We start from the raw sequence: 25764 nt of genomic DNA, 5'->3' as shown, positions 1-25764 counted from the left end.
ATATTCTTCAGATCATTTTGATCTCTTCATATATTCTTTAGATCATTTTGATCTCTTCATATTTTCTTATGATCATTCTCATCCTTTCTACACTCTACTACATCTCAGCTTTCTTCTGTATCTCTTTATATACTGCTTTACATTATATTTCTGGTGTGTCATCTTTCGATTTCGCTCCCGAGGGGGTAGAATGATTACATCATTGAATACTTATTGTTGGGGGCATCTCATTCCCATCTTATGTCCTCATCATTCAAGTTATCTCAACACTAGGGGCATCTTGTTTCTCCCTTTCTGGCATCTTTGTCATCTATTTCATTTGGTCATTAGTTGATTATGGGTATAGGGACAATCTAAACCTCGACTCCTAAGAATCAAGCCTTGTTCTAGGGATGATTCTATGTCTCATAATTCGATCTTGTTATCTATTTTTAATCTTAGGTATCTAGGTGTTCTATTTGGATCCTTAAAGATGAAGCTCCATTTTGGAGATAGTCTTTTAAATGCTTATCAATCTCAGGTATCCAGGTATTCTATTTGGATCCTTATAGATTAAGCTCCATTCTAGAGATAGTCTTTTAAATGCTTATCAATCTCAGGTATCTAGGTGTTCTATCTGGATCCTTAAAGATTAAGCTCTGTTTTGGAGATAGTCTTTTAAATGCTATCAATCTAGGGTATCTAGGTGTTCTATCTGGATCCTTAAAGATTAAGCTCCATTTTGGAGATAGTCTTTTAAATGCTATCAATTTTAGGTATCTAGACATTCTGTCTAGATCATTAAAGGTTAAGCTCTATTCTAGAGATAGTCTTTTAAATGCTATCAATCTCAGGTATCTAGGTCTTCTATTTGGATCCTTAAAGATTAAGGTCCATTCTGTAGATAGCCTTTTAAATGCTATCAATTTTAGGTATATAGACGTTCTGTCTAGATCCTTAAAGGTTAAGCTCTATTCTGGAGATGATCTTTTAATGCTATCAGTCTCAGGTATCTAGGTGTTCTATCTAGATCCTTAAAGGTTAAGCTTCATTCTGGAGACAATCTTTTAAATGCTTTCAATCTTAAGTATCTAGGTGTTCTATCTAGATCCTTAAAGGTCAAACTTTGTTTCGAAGAAACCTTTTAAATGCTTATCAATTTGAGGTATCTAGGTATTCTACTTGGATTCCTTGGGATTAAGCTCTATTCTAGAGATAGTCCTTAAAAGCTTATAAATTGATCTTCGAATCATCAATTTTAGAACGATTCCCATTTCTTGATCCTCGGATCATGCTTTCTAATTTTCTTTGAATTGAACGTGCTACTCACACATTCATTCAAAGAGGGGGAAAATTTAATACCCCAAAATTGGCTCATTGCCATGATCACCAATTTTGGTCTATTATGACCAATCCTAAGACCTATTCTAATAGGCAATTCTCATTCTGATTGTCGCTAATTGACTTAATTGTCAAATACAGAAAACCCTAATCTGCATTCATCATATTTAATCCCTATAGTACTCACTTATATTAGTCACATTAAACCTATTTGATTTAAAATTAATTTAATCTAAAGTATTCATACTTTATTAAATTAAATTATCTCCAAAGGCTAATGTATTATGGGGTTAAATTTATTTAATTTAATAAATATGCTTGTTTTATTTAATTAAACAAAATTATTTGATTATATAGGAAGTTATTCCTAATTAATTGAATGAAATTATTTAATTAAACATAAAAGGTATTTATGAGAGCATATCTCATTTTATTAAATTAATATTCTTCCTAAATCTTCTCTTCAGTTCCAAAATGGAAACTCTGAGTGAACTATCTCTCAAATTGGAATTAATCTAGTTAACTTGTTCTCACACTCATGAAAAGCTCAGTTAACTCTCCTTTCTTAAGGAAGTTTCCATTTTAACTGAATCTTGCTTCAATCTTGACTGTTGATCCGAGTTGATCTTAGCCATTGATGGATTCCAAGAATTCTATTTAAGAGACTCCTAATTCCTTATCAAAGGGGTTGAAGTCTCAAGCTATTGAATTGTTGTTAGATTGCATACTCACTTTCATAGCTTTTTATGTGCTTTTGCTTAATATCTTAGTATTATTTAGATTAAAAAATGTATATATGTAGCTTAATTTCTTCTATTTCTTTTTAGATTAATGCTTGCAATTCATATAGATTAATTTGCATAATCATATAGTTACATTCAAAACCCTTCGTTCTAAATGGTCTGATTACCTGTACCTCAAATCTGAGAGCATAAGCAGGTAAAATCCACTCAGATAGAAGGCAATAGGTTTTCTTGCAGGACTCCTCTTGGGTGAACAATCTCATGTTTATCCCAAGATGAATCCACATACAAAGACCATGTTGAAGTGTGTGTGTTAAACAAAGGCCGCATATTCATGCATACAGGTCCTAGTGAGTCTTGATTACGAGTTTCCTTTTAAGATCTATTCCCTTGCTTCCGAACACTCTTGTGCAAGAATCCTAACACAAAAAATGGAAAAGGAAGATGAAAGACCAAATTATTTTATGAGTTGTCCTTTGAAGAACGTAGAGTTGAATTATTCAAACCTTGATAAATAATCTTTTGTGTTAATCAAGATGGTAAAGAAGTTTCATCATTACATACTAAGAAGTAAGGTGTATGCAATTGTACCTGATCTAGTAGTAAAAATGCTTTTGATGCAGAATGAACTCGGTGAAAGAAGAGGAAAGTGGATGACCATACTTCAAAAATTTGATCTCAAAATTCAATCAATGAGATTAGTCAAAGGTCAAGGGTTGTCAAATATTGTAGGTGATAACTAGGATGGAAATGAAAAGGAATTCAAGTTTGACAATGAAACGGATAAGGATGATTAGAAGAACATGATTGTATCACAAGTTAACATTAATTAGGGTGTGGTGATAGATGTTTGGTATCAAGACATTGTTTATTATCTCCTACAAGACCTATGCCCAAAGTGGATGAACAGTTCACAATGTAGGGGACTTAAGATGAAAAGCGAGTCCTATATGCCGCATGACAACAAGTTGTACAAGAGAAAGTATGAAAGGATTTATCTAAAGTGTTTAGGCCGTGAGGAAGCAAAAGAAGTATTGGAACACTTTCATGATAAGTATGGTACATGACATGGTTCAATAGAAGTAACAAGTCACATGATTCTAAGATCGGGTTATTTTTGGCCCTCAATATTCAAAGACACTTTCAAGCATGTACACTCTTGTCATATTTGTGAAACCAATGCCAATAGAGAAAGGAATCTGACAATGCGCTTATAGCTTGTATATGAGATATGCCCCTTCGCAAAGTGTGGGTTGGATTTCACTGGTCTAGTTAACCCACCATCATCAATTGGACATGGATTTATTCTCATAGCTACAGATTACTAAACACCATGGACCGAGGTAGAAACATTCAAAAATTGCACTCCTAAGGTGGTGATAGACTTTTGGAAGAACATATTGTTACCCAATTCAGAATGCCATTCACCCTTGTGTGTGATATTAGGTCTACATTTGCATCTGCATTCTTTACCAATGGGAATTTGAAAATCAAGTCATTATCAAGTTCTCTTCAAATTACTACCTGCAAGGAAAAGGAGTAGTGAAATCTACAAACAAGAACTTGATCACAGTAATAAGATGATTATTGAAAGAGAATCCTAGGGATTGGCATACAAACTCAAGTATGCCTTATGGATAGATGGAGTGAGAGTCAAAAATGCTTTGGGAACTTCTCCATATTTTCTTATCTACGGACAAGACCCAGTATTTCTGCTTAACCTCAAAATTCCAATTTTGAAGTTAATGAGTGGGTATGCTAAAGATGCTAACAAAGTACAAATTAGATTGGTGAATCTTTTGGAGATGGATGAAAAACAAATAGCTACATTAGAGAACATGGCTAAACATCAAGCAATTATGAAAAGATGGTTTGATAAGAGAGCCACAATAAAGTCATTTAGGATTTTTGACTTTGTTCTGCTCTAGGATAAGGTGAAAGAAAAGCCAAGAAACCATACCAAGTTTGAATTCTTGTGGATGGGCCCTTATCAGATCATGGAAATTCTTGGAGAAAACACTTTTAGGCTCAGTTCCTTAGAGGGGGGATTCCTTCCCTTGCCCATGAATGGGTAATTTCTGAAGCATTATTTTGAAGCCTAAAAGATGCAATAAAAAAATTTAATTAGATTTTATTTCTGCATTCAATTTAGAGTTTCATTCCTATAAGTGTGTTTATTTCCATAAGTGTTTTTGATTTCATGTTGCTTGCTTGTTTTCAGTCATGTGTTTCCTTTCAAAGTTGTGTTAGTCCTGGGGGGTAAGGTGTACTTGAGATTTTCTCTCAAAATACCAATTTTAGGAAGAGGTATTTCTTTGTCAAAATATTTGGACGATTGTGTGTCTTATACCAACCAAGAAACTAACATTTCTTGTGGAAATAGGACATTTTCAATTTGGAGATCAGAAGCCTATACCAACAAATTCTCAATTCTTTGCAAATTTAAAAATATTTGATTGTTTTGGGTGTTGTCAAATTGAAGTCAAAGATGACAAGAGATGATACAAACTTCAACTGGTTCAAATAGGAGGGGTCTCCTCAAAAGGTTGCTAAGATCATTGTTTGGCATGCGAGTTTCCTAAAAGTTCTAAAAGAGGAACACAAGGGGGTGTTCACAAGAGATCGAATCCAAGAAATGACACCGATGTCTTGACTACACAATCTAAGTGTAGTCAGGATACAGAAAAAAAAAAAGAGAAAAAAAAAAAAGAAAAAAAGAGAAAAATACAGTGTTAATTCTGAAGGATTCTAAAGATTTGAAATGGTAAAAGATACATTTTCAAAACAAAGTATCTTGTATTCAAAGTATTATTTCATCAAAAGTAACATTTTGAATGATATGGCGCAATTATTCAAATGGTCAAGAAATTAAAAGAATGTGACATCTTGCCAGGAGCCCTCAAACTAATTCTCTCATCTAGTTAAGCAATTGATTGGTGAAAATCCTTTGTGGAGATTTTGAATGAATGAGCTAGGAGGAGTGGAAGATTATTTTTGAGTTGTCAGAAAATTTTTATAGACTGCATCCTAAGGCATCAAAGGGAATGAATACACAATGTACACATTGAGTTTGAAGGTTTCAAATTCTAAGATCTTGATCGTAGAGTCATCCAAAAGACACTCGAGATGTTCAAAGTTTGGTTGGTGTTTGACACACATTGGAGGAATGTTTTCTGGTGAAGAAATGCCTTGGTCATTTCTTCCTTTCTTCGAGGCTATTTGTTGTGGTGTCTGCAACACATTCCCCATTCCTCACTAGGAATGGGGACCCCCTACTTTTTTTCAAACTCCTGGACACACAGTTCGAGAGTTAGGATAATTTTGTTAGAGTTAAAAGTATTAGAGTCGTAAAAAAAAACATTAAAAAAATTAAAAAATTTTAAAAACAAAAAAAAAAATTTTAAAAAAATTGAAAAATAAAAAAATACAAAAAAATTGGAAAATTGAAAAACTCAAAAACAATGAAAAAATTAAAAAATGCAAAAAAAATAAATTCAAAATTCAACCATGAACAAGCGTGCATGGGCAGACTGTGCATCACACACTTGGCATAGGGTTATAAAACCCTAAACACTTTGTTTATTTTCATTTGTGTTGCATCAAATTTTGGTGCAGTGATCTCCCACGCAAGGTAAACTTATGCGCAGTGGCTTCCTTTGAGCGCCTTCACTCACCATGCACAACAATGTCATTTGCATGCTCGCACCTGCTTATGCATAGGGGTGACTTCCATTGCGCACCCACACTCACCATGCATGGTGGTGCCCTTTGCACACTCGTGCCCGCTTATGCATGGCAGCAGCTCCCTTCAGTGCCCATGCCTAACCATGTGCAAAAATGACACCTTTTTGAGCATTTGTGCCCACTCATGTGCGGCGGTGCCCTTTGTGCCCACACTCTTATGTCAATGCATAGAAGCGCTTTGCACCCGCGCTCAATGCTGTACACACCACGTGCTATGTTGTGCATGCCTAATTTTTTTTTTAAAGACCAAAATAATAAAATAAATAAAAAATAAAAAATAAAAAAGGAAAAAGGAAAAAGAAAATAAATAAAAAGGGGATAAATGAAAAAATAAATGAAAATAAATAAAATGCCCAAATGGGTCATTTTTTTTCTTATGCTTATTTCAATTTGTAGCTTTTACATTTTATTTTTTAGAGTAATAAACTTTTTTTCTTCAATGTGTAGATAAGCGAATTGCATCCACATCTAGAGTAGCACCCAAACCTATAGTCTTCAAATTCCAAGGCATACCCTCAAAGTCGAGATTTCATGATGACCATATAGAGATCAAAGATACCGACCTCAAACACATAGACTTAGGAGAATTTTGAGAATTTGTGACAAGCCAATGGAGAGGTTAGCCATGATGTCCACATTGATCCATTCTGGATAAGTAAACACAATGTCACATCTTGTGTCTATACAATCAGTTGAGTTAATCATGACCTTGTCACAATGTTTTTTTCATGAGGAAAGGGTAGTCAAGAGTGTCACTAGAGAAGTGGTGTTGGATCTGTGACTTGACAACATTGAGAGGGTCTTTCATCTTCCTAGAGTAGACTAGTTCATCCAACTTTCCTATGAAATAGTTGAGAGATGTTACAAGAAACATTATCAAGAGGCCATTGACCTAGTACAGTCCTTATACCTCATTGAAAAGCCTTCTCGGGGAAGGATAATAGGAAAAGTACATATGACCTAAGGATATATGAAGGAGGATATCGATTATTCCATCATTCTCCTGAGCAGAGTCATGGGCTTACCCGCAGTAGATCACCTCAACACATGCATGGTCAACTTCATTAAGACCATCAAATAGGTGAAGATACCATTGGACTAGGCCACTACACTAAGTGAAAACTTGTGTAAGCAACTAAGGATGGTAAAGGACAAGAAGAAGTTTTACATGACTTCTTACATGGTGTACCTACTTATAGCAAGGGCAACAAACTATCCTAGTTTGTACAGGAAAGGCAGTATGCAAGACCCTAATGCTTGGCCATATATAGTCTACCCCTAGCTAGTGATGAAGAAGCTCTCAGTGTAGAGAAAAGAATACAAAATTGTGAATGATGTGTTTATCTTTGCAATCATTTGATTCATTGAGGGAGACTATGGGAAGAGGTTATCAAATGAAGGCAAAGCACAAATCATAGCAGTTAGAGCCTATTTCATCTAGTTCAAAATGTTCACCTATCTAAGGGTAGCTATGCATCCATTAATCCTAAGAAGCTCTTGAGATACCCAAGTGACAAACTGATGGTGTTGGAGATATCCCAAAAAATTGAGTTAGCTTATCAAAAGATAAAGAGGCAATGAAGACCTTGTTGGGCATGGCCATTGGTTATTAGACCATATCAGGTGAAGAGGAAATAGGATATTCCTTGCTTCGAATGGGAGTGGGAGAACTATCCTCTTGAAGAATACAACTCTCCTCGACCATACTTTGACAATGTAAAGAAAGTGGGGAGTTTGGCAGGAAGAGACTTCCATCATGAGGATGTTGTTGAAGATCAATGGATGAATGCCACAAATGACTATGATGTCCGCATTAGGGACTATTGTAGGATGACTTTTTATCTAGCAAAAAAGGCTCTCTAGTTGAACATCCTAGAGGAGATAAAGCAATATGATTATAAGGAGTTATTGGACCCCTATTCAATGCTGACAAAATTGGTGAAATATCCATTATGAATCTTGAAGTTGACAGGGAGGAGGTTGATATTAATCATCGAGTGAGACATGTCATCAAAATGACAAAGGATTGGATCAAGAAACCTTTTACACTAGACCCAATTCCTGACACAGTGATCTTCGGTGCACATGCTCACCTAGAAAGAGGTAGAGCAAGGAAAGTAACAATTCCTACCTTCAAAGCTCAATCTCCTATAAGGCCAAAAATAGTGTACTAGCTTGATCACCTGGTGGGATATTATTACCCTCTTGAAAGGAAGGGAAAGAACAAAAGGAAGAGGACCTCTCCTCAGAGGATTTAGATAGAACAAACACCTCCCTAGTAGTAGGAATAGAGCCCACAAGGGTCCTAAGATACTAGAGCTACCCAAGTTTAGGATGAACCACAATTGCCTCCCATTCTGTCTAGTCAACAAGAAGAGGGAGAGATTCTGCAAGTGTCCATTCCTCCTGCACAAGATGAGCCAACTCCTCCTTCCACCTCCAAGAAGTAGAAGAAAAGAATTAAGATTCAAATGAAGAAAAGACAAAGGATCAATAGAAGATTAGTGCCTGATCCATCTATCCTCAAAACTATTCTAGAGGGAGATGAAGAAGAAGAAGAAACAAAATTAGAGGAGGAAGAGGAAGAACAAGTGCCCCTACAAGGAAGAACTCGACTAGCAAGAGCCACAAAATTAAAAAGAAGAAATAGTGCCACAGGTACCCTACTATCCACTCAAGTAGAACCTTTAGAGCTCTCTTCTTTGGAAGATTAAGTATAGCAGTGGGTGGATGAATAGATGAAGAGAGAAAAGATGTTTTCTCAATGTAAAATTTTGATTTCATTCCCGTATGTACAGAGTTGATTAGGGATAAGATTAGGGACATCCCTATAGGTGAACCTCAATAGGAAGACTGGATGCAAATGCTGCCAGATACACATGGTCCTAATTTTACTACTCCATCTCCACCATGAGTTATAGTGGTAGAATGGGGCTCGGTGACTCCTCCATCTTAGAGTTTAGAGGAAGAACATGTTTAGAAGGAACCATTATTAGAGGAGAGATTAGAAAAAATGGCAACCAATGAAGTGTTAGAAGGAAAAATGGTGGAATATTCTTAGCCACTTTCCCATGACACTGAGGTTTAGGCTATAGGGTCCATTGAGATTGAGGCTACACAAGGAGAACCTTCCCAATAGGATACAACTCCGAGGAGGAGTGATAAAGGGAAGGAAGTAGTTGAACACACCCCTTCATCATCAAGAGCTAGGTCCTCAACATGACACATCCCTAGATGTATTTGAAAGGAAATAATGAGGAGTACTAAGCCTCAATTCCATGCTTCAGAGGAAGACATTTGTGACATTGCAGAGATCTTGAACAAACTTGAGTTTCCATCACATGAGGCAACACCATTGGAATTTGTCACCGCCATACGGAACTAGGATTTATTTGTAGAAGTGGTTCTCCATCCTAAAGTCACATTTTTAGAAGGCCTTAGTCTTGAAGATTATGAGTTAAAGGATGTTATGTTAGGAAGGCCTACACAAGATTCGGCCTAACAAATGATGACTATGGGAGTTAAAGACGTTCTCAAGTACATGGAACAAGAGGAGAATGAACTTCATGCACTTTGAAGGCAAGTTGAGATCCTAAAAGGATATCTAGTCGAAGTCGTTGTTCCTCTTGATCCTGAACACTTGGAGCATACTTTGAACACTATACTTAGAGAAGGGGGAGGTGTGCAACTTGAACCATTTTTGAGAGCTTTTCAAGAATGGTGAGAAAGTTTTGAGGAGAAAGGTGTTACCATTATCACAAGGAATTTGAAGTTACTGCATGCTATGCAAGAGAACATGAATAAGATCATAGCAATTTTGAAGTAGGACTTCAGTATTATGGATAAGGCACATGCTTGGAGTAAGGATTTGTAGACTCTACAAGACATAAAGGGCCAAAGATACTGGGTTTTGATTGATGTATATACTAGAGAAGAATTAGACATGATTGATGATTGGATAGAGAAAATAGCTGATAACAATAAGGTAATGGAGACATTACATGAGGAGATTCATCGGCTCAAGGACCAAGCCCAAGAGTGAATTTTGGAAGCAGAGATACACTATAGTGATGCATGCTTGGATATTTTTGAGGATGAAGAACGAAAGAAATTATTACCTTTAGAGATAGTAGTGGAAAATTTTAGGAATATTTTTGTGGAGGTTGCTAATGATGAGGACATTTGACAAGCCTTTAGGATAGAAGAAGCATTGTTAGAGTTGGACACCAAACTCAAAGATTTTGCAGAGACTTGAATTGAGGTGGACAACTATAGACATAAGGTCAAGGATAAATATGAGGCTTTATATCTTCTAGATGCAGCTAAGATTACTGAGATGATAGAGAAATTCAAGGGCAAACATCCAAAAAGAGCTTTGGGATGAAGAAGAAAAAAACCTAGATGCCAGAATTTCAATTTTGACACTTAGTAAAATTTTGAGATTTTGACCCTATTGAGGTCTGCATGTGTGCAAGTCTGTAGGTACACAGGTCCGCAGCTCTGCAATTCAGAGGTGCACTGAAAATTAACTACTAGTTCCAAAAATAGCACTCTGCAACTCTGCATGTGTGCAAGTCTATAGGTACACAGGTCCACAGCTCTGCAATTCAGAGGCACACTAAAAATTAACTACTAGTTCCAAAAATAGCACCTTTCATGCAACAGGAATGCATTTCGACAATAGTTTATCTTTGACAGACACCTAGTAAAGGACCAGTTCTATTTTTGGCACCTCCAAATGCTCCTACTTTGACTGAAGGCTTCCTCTTACTTTCTCTCTCACATTTTCTCTATTTTTGACATGTAAAGGGCTCATGCATCCAATTAATAATAAAATATGGATGGAGTCCCTCTAAGCACCAGATTAATTGTTAGTTTGTATATATTTAGTTTGGCTTAATGTTTTAATAGCATTTTATTGGATGAAGATATCTCTCACTCTCAGCACAAATTGAGGAGACAATTTCTTATAAATACCCTATTGTAAAATATAACAAGGGCCACTGTTATTATGTAATAAAATTATGCATTTGGTACTCACATTTGGAGTGTAGTGATTCTTTCCTGAATGTGTCATTATTTTGTGATTTTTTTTCATGAGATTGTGATTGAGCCAAAGGTTTATTGCATTGTTTCTGGTTGTGCGATCTTTTAGTTCTGGTGTTTACTATAGATTTATGAATTCTGTTGATGTAATGAGCTTGAGAAGAGATCATCAAATTGTGCCTACATAACTTTTTGTCTCTCACGAGCGCACTTTCTGTGGCCTTGCGATTTGATGAAGAGTAAAACATCATTCAGTTATTGAAATTTCTCAGCAACAATTGCATCTGTGGATTCTAGGAAGGCCTGCTCCTATTTTTATTGGTTTCCTACCAATTTATTTGAGAGTTTAACTCATAGCATGTTGTTTTCTGTAGCTTATGTCTATTTAGTATTTCAATTTCAAGTTATTTCAATTTCATGTTATTTTCTTTTAGTTTCATTATTTTCTTTACTTACCCCTTGTTAGAATAGGAACTCATTTTAGTTGCATTGTTAGATTGCATTCATTGAAAAAACTAGAAAATAAAAAACATTGTTCTTTTGTGTGTTATTTTGAGATAGAAAACAAAATTTACTTCATTCTGAGATCATAGTAGAATCAACAAAGGTCTCCTCATGAACAATCACATTTATCTTCAACTAATCAAATTTTGGTATGTAACAAGACAAATACTGAACCTTGGAGTTGATCACAAAAGATTAGCTTTTCAAGAGAGGAATTGTGTAATGGATTCCTGCGATTGACCTCATGTAAAATGGCTACCCAACACATTATTTATATTATTAGGGTGTTATGCTAGTTCCATATCCCGTGCTAAGTCTGACAAGTGTGGACACTTGTCCATGTTTCGTAGGGGCAAAAAAGGTTACTAATTCCTAATGGAATTCCTATTTATTCATTAAGATTTTTCAAATATTTATTCTCCCTTTTATTGATTAAAACTCAATTACTATAAGTATGCAAGTGCCTAGGTATCGTACCCTTTTTCCTGAATGATTCTTTACTATTAGGCTATGATGTGAGCCAAATTTAATTTTCAAGTGATCCAAATTCAATTCTTAGATGATTTTCACATATCTATGATTTACTCTCATTAGAATATATTATTACTGCTCGTGATGAATTGTTATGACATTAATTAACTAAAAAGAGTGTGAAATATGAAAATGGATCTGTAGAAAAAAAAACAAAAGAAAGCTTGAATTCATAGAAGGGAAGAGGGAAATAGTACAAGCAAAGTAGAGAGTGAAATTTTCAAGAAAAAATGGGTGGACAATGGCAGCGACAAGAACCGGTGGAGCATATTGTTTTACTCTTAGACATCGAGGTAGTAAGAAGATTTAATGTATGTGGCTAGTTAGGGTATTTCTTAAGTCTAACAGTTTTTGATGAAGAAGTAGCCATAGAATTTACAAGAACATTTAATGAGGGAGAAGTTACTATATGGGGATTGATAGTCGTTTCTATAGAAGAGAAAATAGAAGAAGTAACTAGGTTACCAATAGTAGGAGAACATTACCCTAATACACATGATGCATGATCAACTAGGGCTCAGTTTATCACACCAACTAATCCTTAGCTAGATATGACCAAGCAGGGTTACAAAAGGACATCTCTTCTGCCACCATACAACAAGTTGGTTATGCACATTATCAAGTACCTCACCTGCGAAGGAAAATTTTCATATTTGCATGCACATCATTTTAAATTGCTCAATTACATAAGGCATAATTATCTAGTAAATGTTCCCAATTTCTTGTATAACATGTTATGCGTTAGTGTTGAAGAAACCCAAAAGGGGAAGAACAACTCTGTCACCCATCATGTCCTAATAAAATTTCTCATAGAGAGATCACTTAGGGATGTCTCTCCCATGTCATGGGCAGAATTTGTCCAAGCTAAAACCCTACAACCCTAGGCTATCCTTAATAAAAAACCTAATGAAGAAAATGTAGCTCCCATTGATGAACATACTAAGCAAAGCACTCAAGATTCTGATGTTGGAAATGTGCAAGAAAGTGTGCCCTTACCTATTCAAGAGACTAAAATACTACATCAAAAATTATAGGAAGAGACCTCAGCTTTGGTCGTAGAAAAACCAGACCCTACAGTTGCAAAGAAAAAGAAAACTAAGATGGGTCTTGTAGCAGTCACTCTTGTAGCAGAGACATAAAAAAAAATTAGTAGGAAGAAGGCTATGATACTTGAGGAGACCCCTATGAGAAGTTCTAGAATGAGGGAAAAAACTTCTAAAGTGTCAGTAGAAGCTTGGTCTACTTCATGTAAACCATCCATTGAAGAATCTCCAATACAAATTGTTCCAGATGACTCTCCTCCTCAACCTAAAACTTTAAACATTCTTGAAAACCCTAATGAGGAATGTAGGGTTGAAGTAAATGAAAATCAAAATATTCCCCAATAGGCCAACAAGGTTCTCCAAGCTATAAAGATGAAACAATTCCCATAATGCATGAGTTAGTTTATTCAAACACTAGCCTAGTTCCCTACAAGTCAACATGGCTTACAAATTTCTTAGAGCAGTCATGGAGGGAACAGAGGAAAAAGAAAAAGAACTATGAAGAGGATAATGGTTCCATTACCCTACAAAAATTTCTTTTCCAGTTGTATGGAAACATATGCTTGCTGTAGCCCTATGGGAAGAGGAGAGGAAGAAGATAAAGAAAGACATAGTATCCCAAGGTGAGGAAATTACAGATTTGAAAGAGCAATTGGAAAACCAAAAACAAAGGATGTATCATGCCCTTAGATTGGCTAATCAAGCAATTGCTTGCAGACCACCACCTTGGATTTATGCTATGTGTTTAAAGGAAAAATTCCTTTTATTTCAACTTATGCTAACCCTCAAGAACATAAATGTAGAATTCAAATCAGCTCAGGAATTCTATGGTTTATACTAGACTCTGCCATCTTAGTAGCAAAACTTCTTATATGAGTTATATGTGCACAATTTTATCATCCCAATGGAATCCTTTACTCTACATAGGGGATATACATCTAAGGGCTTTGATGTCCTAGATGTATAATGAAGCTAATTATGATAGACAATTGAGTGATTATAGAGATGAGGAAACAATAGAGCCCTTGTTATTGAGAGTTGAGAATAGTAAACTCGAGGAAATTCTTAGGGACTGGTTTAGATTGACTTATGGGGATAAGCACAAGAAGATAAGGGATAGAATCTTCACTACTAGAACCAAGTCTATGTAGAATATGATAACCTACCTTACTTTACCTTTCAAAGAGTCATGATTGGTGTTAAGAGTAGGTGGGGTAGATTACCTAAGACACTCTAAAGATAAGAGCCACATAGTCCTATCAATTTATAGGCTACCCTTCACCGAGCTCCAAAGTATATATAGTTGGGAAAAGAGGCTAGGCTAGAACTATGGTGCCCACTCACTATGCAACCTCTAATGCTCATGTTGCCCCTATATGATATTAATGCTAACATACTTGACAAGTTGCAGGAGGACAATATAAGGGAATTTTGGGAGAGAACATGAGGCTTCTACTACACCTTTGAAAGTAGGAGGAGAGGGAGGACTAAAATTGGAGAATTCAAATCATTGTCTATGAAATGTAATGCTTGAGGACAAGCATGATTTACAAGGGGGCAGATGATGAGGCTAATTATTGCCTCTATTTTATGATAATATTAATACTTTGTTTTAATACTACCAAGACATTTGTGAACTTATGTTTACCTGAATTGATGATTAAAATCTAGAATATAACTATTAACCTATGGGTAGATAGTATGTCATATTTTGCCAATATTATATATATAATGCAGTATTTCATATAATCATCAGATGTGTGCTCTAATATTTGGATTTAATTTGATTATTCTTAGTTGCAAATATCTCTGCATTATAACTAACTTGTTAGCAAAGGAAGCTAAAGATGGTTGGAAGCATTCAAGGGGGAACATTGAAGATGGTTGACATCATTCAAGGAGAAAATGTTAAGGTTTATCCATGGTCGAAGAAGTCACAATGGTACCAAGAGACACGACCACTACCAAGGAGGAGCTATGAAGAATTGCTATATTTTCTCTTATTTACTATTGTGTCAAATTGGTTGTCTAGACTTTATTACTCGTACTATGAATTGTTATCTTTCCTTCTTTTTCTCTAGCAAATTTCTAGTTAGTTAGTTAGTTTTCCTATTTTAGAATAAGTGTCGATCCTCTATTTATAGGGATCAGATCAATAGTGTTAGGAGGTTAGAAGAAAGTGTATAAAGAAACTGTTGATTCTTGCAGTGATTTGTTTTTATAGTTTTATGTATCTTTCTCATGTAAGGAATTTTTGGAACATAATGAAATAGCTCTTGATTTACATTTTGTGTTAGTAGATTAGTAGAAGCCAAGCAAGAGGGCCCACTTGGGAGGTGAACTAGATTAGAGTAGTGTAGATTTGTTTTCAGTATTTCTAGTATTGCAGGTAGAAGCTATAAGTTCCTACCTATAGCATCATACTTTGTGAGTGTTCCTACAACATTTGTAAGAACAGTTATAGTGAATTGAGTTGGAATATAAGTTAATATTTAATTGTATTTCTAGTATTCATTTCAGTGAAGAGTTAAGTGTGTTAGTTTCCTGCAACACTAGTGTGGGTTCTTTCCTTGCATTTTAATTTCCTACAACATAAGCATAATGACTCATTAAGAAACCTAGTGCACATATTGTGCCCTCCATTTCAAGTATACATCCCTAGGTTGAAAAATTAAATGCACCTCATGGTGGGTAAAATAGTCCTTAGATTGAATATACTATTCCTAAGTATGGCCTTGGGCATGATTATTATACACCTATTGTGAGGTGGATCACTTGTGTTGCACCTTGGGAAGGTCATCACCCAAGCTCGATCACGTCGCTGCCTAAGTTGACTTGGTAATGGGGCCGAGGATGTTGGTAGGGTACATAAACAGATGTTTACGAAGGGAGGATTATTGATAAGGGGAGGTAGGAATATTTAATAGGGAGATGAAGGAAGGTAGTGATGTAAATTTTTATCTTATGCACGGTAGTTATTATTAATTATATTGTAGTATAGCATATGTAATATATGATTAAGGTAATAGTCTTATTGTATGTTGTTTAGTTATCAATATCTTGTATTATTAAGCCATCACTATGAGGATAGTTAGAATTAGTTTGGTGGCTAGATAGGGTAGGAGATTTTGTGGGAGTACATTGTTTAGAAATGAGTTGATTAGCATGTTTTATAATGGAAATGGGTGAGAAATTTAGTAAATGGGGAATTAGAGTAAGGTGTACCCAATAGAGTTAGGTTAGTAGATTATTCAAAATATATTTAAATATTAGTTTGAGTCAGTAATAGATAGAAAGTAGTAAGTAGCTTTTGTAAGTATATTAGATATGCTAGTTAGTGAATTAAATAGTATATGTTGGCAAAAAAAAAAGAGAGAGATAGTAATTTAGTGGATTGGGAATTTAGTTAGAAAACTTTTTTTCTTTTATAACCATGATGCTCTAACATTTTGTTGAGTTGGGGTTCCAATGTATGATTAATGTTAGGATATTATCCTCTAGATACTTAAACATAATTAGACATTGATTTCATGGATAGTTAGTTTATTAAATTAGATTGTTTAGTAACCTCTTATGATCGAAATCTCGACATAAAATTTATGGAACTTGTTGATACCCACTATTTGGAGGTGTATCAACTATGCACACAAATATGTATACACAACCCTCTTTTCAAATTAGATGAGAACCCTAATAGTATTTTATAGTTAAATTATTCATTAACTCGTAAATATATTTTGTTGGTCATATAATCAATCTATTAATGGATGCAAGCAATGCTAAATGGTTATCGCAATCAACCTTCCATTATGTCATTAATATTGTCCATATAGTACTTAAGGGCAGTTAAATGTATCGATACAAGCCTTGACATCATGTGCCTTATTAAATTTTACATTACTCATGAATAGGAAATGATTACCCTTGTAGTAAAAGTTAGAGCCAAAATAAGATTGTGTGGTTTTATCTATGTTATTGAGTATGTTAGTACTAACACTCTATTTCTCATATAAGAAATTCTTTACGTTGGCTATCGAGGAGAAATGTAGTTATTGTAATCAAACCTCTAGGGAGTTACCCTCAATTTAGATAATGACATTTGGAAAACTTAAAAAATGTAACAACACCTTAGAGATCTTATTTAGATGTGTTTTGCAAGCACAACTATCCATTACCCTAATTATAACATGTGTTATATCATTGTGGTAGTAGTATAAGATCACCTTTCAAAAAAATTGTAGTTGTGTTTTGCCCTAAAATTTTGGGTGTGACATTATTATAAAATAAATCTTAAGAAGAACTAATATCTAGTTAAGATAATTTTATTAAATTAATATAACATTCATCCCTTCTAATTGTCTATAGTTAAAGGTCTTAAAATTTGATGTAAATTAAATTATCTACCATCTCAAAATTCAGTCCAACCATGATGCACACTTATAACATGTAATATCTTCTCATGATCTTCACTGTCTAGCCTCCACTTGCAACATACACGCTTAAATTTGACTAGACATAGACAAATCCTGGTAGTAGCAACCAGGTGGCTATATTGTAAAACCTTGTTGTTAGGTTGATAATCAACAAAGTGTATTCCATTTTGGACTATTTTGTCTCGCTTGAAATATGTTCCCTATATACCAATAGAACCTACACCACAAATTTAAATATCTTAAAATTTGATAGATATAAAGTTACGCAGATATATATATATATATATATATATATATATATATATATATATATATTCATAAATGTACGTGTGCATGTATGTATAATACCTACGAGGAACAACATTTCATCACTTTCTTCAAGATAATAATTAACACCTTCATGATTTCTAGGCTCAACAATCATTGCAAAGACATCTCCTACAAAACAAGTATCGATACATGTATAGTATATAAGATAGTTAGTTGATAAGTAAATAACAAGTTGAGATTAATTTTTATGATACTTAACCACTTTTACCAATCTAGAGATATGAGTATAATCATTAGAAATCCATGCACCTATATATCCACATGTTTGATTGATTCATTCTTGATAATCTTCATCAATGCAATTGTCACAAAAACATGAGTATTCTCTTGTCTTCAATGTCTAATTGTGATTATCTATACTCATTACCGAATGTAAGGAACATGTCTTTTCTATCCTCTCACAACCATGCATGTTTTTTCTATTAACACTTGAAAGTTCATTACATTGAAAATATGGACAAATTAAATCTAAACTTCAATGAATCAAGATAAAACTTAAAAATGAAAATTTAAAACTTAATTGCATAAAATTTAAACAAATGTATACATTCATATTTTTTTATCTCCCAAAAGCCTCTATATGGTACCTATCAACTCATTCTTGATGATGTGCCAACCTCGTTTGATGTAAACTATGTCTTACAACATTCAACAACATCATGTAGATCATTTATATGAACTCCCTAATAATTAATTTGATACTTTCGTAGAGCAAGTTTGATGCAAGCTCCAACACCATCATGTTCACCTTTTTCGTGCCCACTCTCAAAGAAATTCCATATGTGTTTTATATTCTCATTATGATGATAGCTACATAATGCATAAAATGATCTAGATGATTTGAATTGTGTGGCACATCTATCAAACCAAACATAATGTTTATCAAAATTTATGTCTTTTTTTTTCAAATAAGAAACAAAAAAATTGAAGCAATGTTCTACATAGTGAATTTCATGTTCTTTTTCATCACTTATATAAAAGTGATATTCCTTTTTAATGACTTGTGCTTCAAGTGCATTCTAAATACCATCCAAATCTAACTATGCATGTCGATAACAAACATGTACCATAATAGTGACCTAATTCTAACAATCTGATTGAATTACTTTTTGATGAACAAAGGAATAACTATTCTCTGCAAAATCAACGACTAATGCAATCATTCCAAGTAGGAAATTATCTCTCAAAGTTTGAAACTGTCGTGCTTTCCACTTTGCAAAAAATGCATGATGATTATAAGGTTGAATAAAATTCTTAAATATTCCCATAAATGTTACAATAGGTAACTCCTCTTCAACATATTCCAACCTCTTGGTCTCTTTCCCCAACTTTATTTCATTCTTCACATACTTATAACTTTTGCAATTCAATTTTTTTGTTACATCAATATTTTCAATTTCCAAAGAAAATAGAGCCAATTCACCACATGCTTCACATAATCCTTTGACGTAATTTATTTGACTAGTTGGATCATCTATTTTTTCACATAGAATGGATGATATAAACTCACTTCTCCTTGTAGGAGGAGCAGTATGAGAACCATATGTGTCTTCTACAAACTTTTGGAATACCTAATAGTGGAGATCAAACTCAATATGATGACGATAAAAACATGTTCAAAACACTTTTTTTGACCTCACAAAGTATGGCTTCAATTTTTCAAACAACATTTTCCCAATTTTTACATTAGGATGTTCACTACAAAATGACACATATAACTCATGCTGTGTTGTATCCAACCAATGTTTTGTATGATGTTCATATTGACCAGATACAATCCTATGCCTAATAACATCTCTACTATTTGATAAAGGATGAGTTTTATCAATCTAAAATGATATGACTAAATTTTTGAATCCCTTATCAATCCAACTAGAATGAGGTACTCTACACATGATTTCCTAATTCCCTTCCATAGTACTATCATCTAGAATTAATCTTCTCTTAACATATTCTCTCATTGTTTTCCTACTAAAACCCATTTTAGATGAAATTGAAGACATTTGTCTATTTTGGGTCATATTCTTATTTACAATAGATATCAACATCACTTTTCTTGCCATGGACTTATCTTTAGTTCAAGACTACTTTCCTATGTTTCTCAAACTATGTTTAACATTTTCAATCACATTAGTTTACATGTGTTAGAAAATCTTCTCTTCTTTGATGTTGTGTCTACACCTAACAATTTCAATTCCTATTGCAACTTATTTTGTGTAAGAAAAAGTGAAAGCAACTAATCTTGTTCAAGTGTTTCAATGTTATCAAATTTAGTCATTATTTCTCTTATCTTCTTATTCATTGACCTTTTCTTAGAAAAACTTAAGGATTGAAGAATAGCTGCAAGTGTTCTAAATTTGTCCACATCCATTTTAAGTAAATGATCTATTTTTTTATGAAAAATTCCATTCTTTACAGATTGGTCAATATTTATGAGTTTGTCCATACCAATTCCTACTCCTGATCCTGACCCTTCTCTGACTTATGTTACTAGAATCGCTACAAGGAGCAATCTTGAGCCTTCTCTAACATTCATTGTTTGAGATTCTATAGGGAAAGATTCTGACCCTTCTCCAACTTCTATTACTTGAACTTCTGTAGGGAGTGATCTTGAACCTTGTTCAACATTCATTATTTGAGATTCCGTAGAGAATGATCTAACTGTTCTCCCATACGCACTTCTACTTTTGTTGAGCCTCCTTCAAAATTTTCTTCACCTTCACCTTGTTGATTGTCTACAACAAGTTTATAAAGGAATCAAATTAGATAAAAAATAGGATTGATAAATGATTAAATTCAAGGCCATGAAAATAAATAAATTTTATATATATATATATATATATATATATATATATATATATATATATATATATATATATATATATATATATATATATATATATATATATATATATAATTGTAGACCTTATTTAATTTGATGATAACATGCCAAAGTTTTCTTAATATTTCTTGGTTCTAATTCATGAGATCTCTTCATTGCATTTTTGTTTTGTATTCCTTTCTTGTTTCCCATCAAAAAATCATAAAAATTTAAAAAAAAATTATTTCCTTAAAAAATTTATAGCAACTTTATAAAATTTTCATAGTAACTTTATAAAATTTGGCTTCACTTTCAAAATTTTATCCTCACTGCCCAGGTGACATCATCATTTTTTTTTTGAAATGTTCACATGAACATAAGATTTTTTAAATGTTCATGCGAACCCATCAATTCAAAATTTTTGGCTACTAGAATGTTTTTCCTTACAAAATTTGGGGCTATTTTCTTAAAAAAAATTGAAATTGGTTGTTTTAACTCCCAAAATTGAGATCTAATGATCTACTACTATAAAATAAAAAATGTCAATTTGTGTTGCTCGGAGCAAGCTTTCCAATGACTATAATTGTAATAAATATTATATTCATTAAGACTTTCAAATATCAGTTTAACTCATTATAGGTTCATTAATGATTGAACATCAACTGACTTTGACACTTTGAGAACGTTTTGTAAATTAGGTCAAATTATTTTTGAAAGACATCTAGGAAATAGGTGTTTGAGACAACTTTCTATTAGAAAAAGAAAATTTGATTTATGATAAATTGAGTTTAGGTTATCTGTGTCAAAATGAATGTATGTTTGAATTACAATTGATACCACTTCAAAACTTCATAAACTATACAATATTTAATCAAATCAAATCTAACCAAATGCATCCTCTAACAAATCCAACACCAAAATAATTACCTCATTATCATTTCTAGAAAAAAAATTATGCTTGTCAAAATGACTGTCACTCTTTTAAAATATTGATTTTTCATATGTGCCACATTTCAAGGGAGAAGAAAAATTTGACTTAATTTTTTAATTTTTTTTTAAAGAAATATGGTTACAAAGTAGGAACAGAGTACTAGAAATCACTAGTTTATGTTATCTTTAAATTATTCATAGCTTTAGAGATATAGTCACTGGAATGTGAGGTTTGTTTCAAAAATATCGATTTCAGTATCAAAATTGGTCAAAAAGTGGCACCCGCTATTGTCCACTATTGTGGGATCACCTAGTACTACACTTCTTCTTAATGCATCTTTAAATTTTGAGTCTAACCATCTTCAATTTCTCATCAAAGTTCAGGGTTCACTGGCTCATAAAAAAAGTGGCCTCTTATACCCCCTTTTGGTCCCCCATATTTGTGCACTTACCTAGACTAATTAAAATGATAGTAGGAACTCACTTCTCTCAAGAGGTTCACTACATTTACATCAAAATAGAAGGGAGATTGCTAATCTAGGCTTGGATATTGAGGTTCAATACCAAAGTAGCTATCTAAACAAATGAACTTGTGTAATTACGAAAAATTATCCAAGGTGCAAAGGATTGTTCATCATAGATAAAGATAAGGTCTCTTGATAATCCATCCATTCCACACAACTCCATTACACTAATCTACCTTCTCCAATTTTTTCCTCTCCAAAATCCCACTTAAAGATCTTCCTTACTTGATCACAACATACTCTATTTCCTTTTTTAATTACGTTTTTCTAAAGAAAAACTTGTGCTTATATTCAAGATATGTCATTAGATATGGCAAGAGGATGATTCACGAGGATCATGTTAGAGGAGTAAAGCTACCAAGGATGGGCATTTCGAAAGTTAATAATGGGAGTTCTCTCAAGTATCATTCTAAGGGAAGGGGGCACAACTAGAAATACTCTACCGCGAGGGGAAGTTATCATTCATACATGCAATGATGGTATAAAAGTTCAAAAACATGATGCCTCATCATCATAATATGGGTATCAATTATTTCATTATGAACATTCTCCGTATTATAGTTTTAAACAACCTTCACTTTCAAGGTTTGTCCTGCAACAAGGAAATGCCATTACAAATTGAGGGTTTGGTGATTAAGTTCAGAGTAGGCAACATGGGTGGTAGCTTGAACCATATTGAGCTAGATGAAATCAAATCCCACATCAAAGATAGTGGGGCAATGTGGGTCTATTTGTGGGAAGGTGGGATTTTCTCATTCATGGAGTGCACTGAAGGGTATGATGAGCATGTCTCATTACAATTTTTCAATTCCTAGGTGAAAATAAAGGTGACCATTATGTTGAGATAATGGGTGTTGCACACATTGCATAATATTGTTATTTTATTTTTTTATTTTTTATTATGTAATGTTGTACCTAGATGGACGTGCAACATGTAAAGATTCCCATGGAATATTCTTGATGAGTTGTATTGTAACATTGTGAAAATTTCATGTAATTATTTAATATTGGGGAAAAGAATTAAATGCTCAATATTAAATGTGGGGTCAGTGGGTTAGGTAGCACATGGTTTTAGCACATGGTTTATGTAATACCACTTAGTGGTTTTGTGGGAGTTGCTACTATATAAGCAGTCACAAGGGTAGTTGTTGTGAGAGAGAGAGTGACAAGGAGAAGACAAAAGGCAAGAGTCGAGCGGGACAAGGCTTGACAGGTTAGCCAAGGGAGCATTTGTGAAGGTTGAAAGCATGGCATGGGATGTGTGGATTCATGCTTGTTCACATAGTTTTCTCGATTGTGGCTATGGCCATGAAGGCTTCCATGGTTGTATTGCAATGGTAATTTTGCAGAATGATACATGGTGATGGATTCTTTTGGAGGCTGGGTTTTTCCCTTAATGAGGGTTTCCCAGGGTATATCTTGTGTCACATTTTATGGGTATGTTGTCTATTCTCTTGCATGTGGATTTTAATTTCGTGTTTATTTCAGATCTATTATGGGTTATGTGGAAACGGTTATATTCTTTATTGCCAAGTTTTCTTACAAGTGGTATTAGAGCTATGGTTTTATTATTGTAACCCTAGATTGAATCCATGGGAATGCATGAGAGGATAAAAGAAAAGGGCAAGATATATGAATGATTTATTGCAGATCTGAGGCTTTTGGGTTTGCTGTTATGATGGGATGTTAAAATATTTGGGCATGTGAAATTGTTGGACAAAAGAGTCTTTCAGATGTTTCATTTAAATGAGGGTTTTGGGGGTTAGCATGCAGAAATGACCTCCTGGGTAAAAATAACCTCACCATTGGATCCGGGTCGACATTTCCATAAAATTTGATATATAATATGCCCTAGTTTGGCCATGTTAAGAGGAAATGAAATAGTTTTTTAGTTTCAGCCCATGATGGCTGTCAAATTTAATCCCGTCGGAATTTTCGTCACTGAAAAAAAATAAAAAATGAAAAATCGTATTGAAAATGGTAAAAAGACTGTCTTAGTAAAACGGCCATAACTTTCTCTCAGAATATCAAATTTTAGAGTTCTTATAGGCGTTGGAAAGCTAATTCAGAGCACTACAACATGGTTAGGTTTGGTTATATGATTTTGAAATTTTGTCAGGTTTTAAGAACCCTAAAGTTAGATGTTGTTTATTTTGAGCACGGATTAGGGCATAACTTGGGCATACAGAGTCAGATTTTGGACTTCAAGTAGTCAACGAAAAGCTCTTGGAGAGCTCTACACATTGGTTTAGATTTGGTGAAGGTTTGGAAGGATTTATTTGTTGATATATTGATCTGAACAGTTTATAGGTAGATTTTGACTATGGTAACATTGTGAGTTTATGGCATTGGAGATTTAAGATTTGATGTCATTATATACTCAGTTCATATTTCAGATTGGTCTCATGATGATATGGTTATCAGTGTTTGGTTTGGATATGCATGATGACTTGTTGGATCTACAAGTTGTGCAGTGTTGTAAGCGGTCTATACTTACAGGTTGCATTTATAGCTTGGTTATGGGTTGTCTTTGCCCATTGGTCTTTCATTATTGATGCATATTCAGATTGGTGGCTTGGATTTGGGTTGTCTATGCCCTGAGTCACATGATTTGCTGATTTTATTCTTCATGTAGAAGGGATGAGATATTGTTACCAGGTACAATCATGGTGGAGGATTGTGGTTGACTATTTTATGCTGACAGGTTGGACACTTTGAGAGCTAGATGCTCAGTTCATGGATATGATCATGGTGTCATGGATTTTGGCATGACATGATTGGTTATACAGGTACATCTTTGATGTTCATTAGCTTGGATTTCTAATTCAGTTATGGTGGTATATCTTCTTGGTTGAGGATCATGGTTATTTAGTTTTCTTTTGAGGAGCTCATGATGTGCACTTTGAGTTCTTTGATGGTTTGATGCCTTGGTTGATTCTCATGGTTAGAGGATGGGTTTTCATCATGATGTCATGGATAGCTTGGATACATGGTTTAGTGGGAGCTTGTGACAGTGATGGGTGATAGTGCAGGATTAGTTCCTGGTTTGGTTTATATCTTCTTGGTTTGGAGAGGATGGATTTTATGATGCCATAGGTGACTTGGTAGCATGGTTGAGTGGGAGTTTTTGGCATTGATATATTTATTGAGTGTTTGCAGATGTTGGAGGTTTGTCTTAGATCCTGTTGTTGCAGAAGCGTCTTTGACATTTGCATGGTGCACTTGTTATCTTCATGGTGTATGAAGATGGTTAGATCTTAAGGACTCATGGAGTTCTTGGTTATCTTCATGGTATGTGGAGATGGTTCTTCCTGGTATGTGGAGATGGTTTTCTTCATGGTGTGTGGAGATGGTTTCATCTTGAGGACTCACAAGGTTCTTGGCAAAGGTGTGGTTTATATTTTTTATTTGGCATGTTATCCTTGGTATGAGGATGGTTTCATTATTATGTCATGGTATACTCTTGATACGTGTTTAGAGTTCTGACATGTTATAGTATTTTCATGTGGAGCATGTTATCTCTTTAGTTGAGATGGTAAGATCATGTTGTCATGTTTATGTTCCTGAGGCCATGGTTGGAACTTTGACATTGATCTTGGTTTAGTTTCTTGGTATTGAGTACACTGATCATAAGCTAGATACTTCATGATATTGCTATGTTTCATTTGGAGTTGGCATGGATTGATTGGTTACAAGTGCTCATGGATACTTAGAGACGGTGGCGATGCTGATTTCTCTTGGATTAGAGAAGTATTTGTTGGAACAGTTGATGGTTTCAGTAGGAAGTCTGAGGGG

Source organism: Cupressus sempervirens, chromosome 7, assembly GCF_028749045.1.
Source record: "Cupressus sempervirens isolate cs-2001-9-10 chromosome 7, ASM2874904v1, whole genome shotgun sequence".
Classification (NCBI taxonomy): Eukaryota; Viridiplantae; Streptophyta; class Pinopsida; order Cupressales; family Cupressaceae; genus Cupressus; species Cupressus sempervirens.
The sequence above is the reverse complement of the archived record's forward strand: the minus strand, read 5'-3'. Positions refer to the sequence as shown.